This window comes from Gossypium arboreum, chromosome 2 (genome assembly GCF_025698485.1).
Source record: "Gossypium arboreum isolate Shixiya-1 chromosome 2, ASM2569848v2, whole genome shotgun sequence".
NCBI lineage: Eukaryota > Viridiplantae > Streptophyta > Magnoliopsida > Malvales > Malvaceae > Gossypium > Gossypium arboreum.
Genome location: NC_069071.1, coordinates 49,149,599 through 49,153,073, shown reverse-complemented (window position 1 = coordinate 49,153,073; position 3,475 = coordinate 49,149,599). Strand labels below are relative to the sequence as shown.

Below are 3,475 nucleotides of genomic sequence, written 5' to 3'. Positions count from 1 at the left end.
TTGATAGATTCCATCGCCGAACATTTTATAAAACTTTGACAGCTTTTAATATTGACATAATAATAATTTTCGCTCTCACCGTTTATAAATTGTGTCAAGTTAATCTTTATTCTAAAAAATTCAACTCCCTAACATTTATATAGTGCAATTTTGTATTTTTTACAGTTTTGCTTTTATTTGTAACATTCAAGTTAAATTTAAAATAATAAAAAGTTAAAATTATTATATTAAAATTTTAGATTTTTAATTTTAATATATTTTGGATCAAATTTAATTGATAAATTTATTTTTTAGCTTTTAAGGTGAAAGAGTCATAAAAAACAAAACTAAAAAGAAAAATCAAATTATACAAGGTGTAAAAATTAAAGGTTATTTTTAGAATCAAAACTAAGTTTATACCTATGCTATTGATTAAGCGGTTGGGGTAGGTTTTGTTGGGATAGGGGCGGAACATGCAGCTGGATTTTGTTTGCCACTAACTTTAGGCTTCACATTTGAACATTGTGATATGCAGGTCCAGTTGGTCCACTGTGCGTAATTTCAATGTCTGCAAGTTCCACATTTTCACAAGGCAAAGTAGCATTACAAATAATCTTGACAGCTTCTGGACGCGCAGAAGTGCCATGAAAGTTTTTTAAACTAATGTTGTTTAGTTTAACTTTTGATACCTCCTGCATCAACAAAATAATGATTCAATGACCGATTAACTCTTTTTGCTTTCTTACGATTTTGATAAATATGTACATACATTTCTTTTGCATTTGTTTCATGGGCAATATTTCTAATCAATTATAATAGGAGAACTAACATTGGTCACGGTAATATCCTCAAAGTGAATGTTCGAACAAGTGCCGAGTTCAACACTTGGCCAACTTTTGATTCTAACACCATTAGATGTATTAGACATGGTGTAGTTTTTTACTGTAACCCCGTCAATGGGTTCTTCATTTTCAAACAATCCGAGACTTCCAATACCAATACCATGTAGTCCACAAGTTACTCCATTGATAACCAAATTTTTGGAACCATCCCCAATTGAAACACAATCATCACTAGTTTTTATCTCCGAGTTAAGAAAATTGACCCCATCTGATCTCCCAATACGTATCTCATCTGTGTTTGGGCTTTCATCAGGTGCAGATATGGTGAAATGTTTGAAAGTAATTTTTTTTGCATCCTAGAACATTAGCATGGAACTGCTTGTTGTCTTTGGTAGTTATATCTTGTATCTTTGCGTTGGTTAAAAAATCAAACCTTAGGTTCTATTTCATTCCAGAATGAAACAAAAAATAATTATTACTTAATTCTATTTATCAAAACAAAAGTCATAACTTCTTAATAAGAAACTAAAGTCATAACTTCATAATAAGAAACTAACTTACAATAGGAAGTAAACCACAATAATCATGACCTTTGCAACCTTCCCTTTTATAAGCAGTGGTTCCCTGGCCGTCGAAAACTCCTCCGCCAGACAATTTGAAATTTTCAATTCTATTGAAGGCAATCCATTTAGGCTCTTTGAAAGCACCAGGGTCTGCCGGAGCCATCACAGTGCCTTCAACTTGAAGCTTAATAGGAGCCTTGCAAGGACCATCTAAGGTAGCTTTACTTAAAAAATATATCCCTTTAGGAATCACAATTTTTGACGGAGATGTTGAGCCACATGCTTCTTTCCAAGCATCCAACAATGGCTAAAACCAAATAATAAAATGAAAAGGATACATATAAAGATAAGAGATTTGAAAAATAGTTATGCATACTTTTATCTGCTGACTATAAAGTTATATGATATTTTGCTTACCTTACTCAAATCTGTTTTCTCGTCCGCCTTTGCACCAAACTTTGCAACAACATCGATAACACCACCACCTTCTCCTCCTTGACCTTCAACGGATGATATAGACAAAAGTACTAGTATTAACATGGATGAAACAAAATTAAATTGAATAGCCATACTTTATTTTTATTTACTTCAAAGAGAGAATGATTTATGTCTTTTGTTTTGTTTCAAACCATCTTATATAGATAGAGTAAGGCCAAATTACAACCAACTAAACATTTTCTATTTTAATTAGCGTGGGTAAATAACATGACCAAGTTTTACTTATTATAATTAGCCGTTCTTTTTCTTTTTGGAAAGAATTAACTCATTAATTTGCCAACAAACTTGATATAGTGAAAATAATTAACTAACACCTGACTAAATATAACTATTTAAGGTTTCTATATATAAATGAAAATGATGAATAAAATTGTCGACTTAGCTCGATTAGCATCGACCTTGTTGCACATGCAGGAGACCGTGGGTTCGAGCATGTTGAAGGGCGTTAATGCTCTCCTATATTAAGGGTTGTGGAGGAGTTACGAGTAGTTCTAGTCATTGTATAAAAAAACGATGAATAAAATTATACATTATTAATTTCTTTTCTATATTATATTAATAATTTATTATATGGTTAGATATAGATAATTAAATATGTATGTTTAAAAATATTGAAAATTATAATATTTTACTAATTTTAAATATTTTTAAAAATAAAATTTATTAATAATATAATAATATTAAACTTGACTTAAGTTAATTTTTATATAAAAATAAAATCACCCATAAAGGTTAAATCATTCTAGAGGGAAAAAAAAAGGGCTTATTTTTCGTTGACTTGTAAGTTATTTTCTGTTGACCAAACTATTTTCCATGAAACAAACACAGGAAAATGTAAAAAATATTTTTCGAAAACCATTTTCAATGAAATAAATAGAGCCTGCCTTGACTGAGTTGGTATCACAAGCCAAGGGGAGCCAACTCTGTTGGGTAGATTACTTGAATTCAAAGTCTTATTGCAATTTCATATAATTATTTCATGTATCAGCAATGGTATAGAAGTGTAGTTATAATGCTACTAAGTATCTTTGTTTTTCGTTTTTTAAAGAATAATATGCAAGTATGCTTTTATTTTATTGCAATTTAATGGTAAGTTTTTTTTTAAAAAATAATATCCATTCAACGAAAAAAATTACAAGTGAGGATCAAATCTCGGATAAATGTACAAAATAAGATGTAAATACAAAATGAATTACAAAAGAAAATCATATTTTGTTTGACTTAAGTTGAAAACTCTATCATATGCTGGTGTTTAGCCATTAGGTCTGAGAAGGTTAGACCTTGATGTGTAGAGTTTTGTCATGCCTTCATTGCTGTTACAATGGACACACCTCAAGCACCCAATAAATGCGAAAAGCTTGAGCAAAAATATGCAAACTAAAGATGTTTGATAGCTCCCAAAAATGGGAAATCCAACCCTTAGCAGAGGAGCCAAGCAATGCATTATTATGTTGGAAAAGAGGATGGTCATTCGCATCTCATTGGCGTCCATAGGCCGGTACTATGCCAGCTAATACAAAATTCAATGAGAAGGAAGATAAAGGGGGAATGGAGGGTTGATTTTCAGCCATATAATCGTCAACAGCCACTCTG

General features: G+C 31.0%; 1 pseudogene; it reads right to left on the bottom strand.

Moving 5' to 3' along the window:
• Positions 1-411: 411 nt before the first annotated feature.
• LOC108466895 (polygalacturonase-like) lies at positions 412-1,989 on the bottom strand (annotated as a pseudogene).
• Between the last annotated feature and the right edge of the window lie 1,486 nt (positions 1,990-3,475).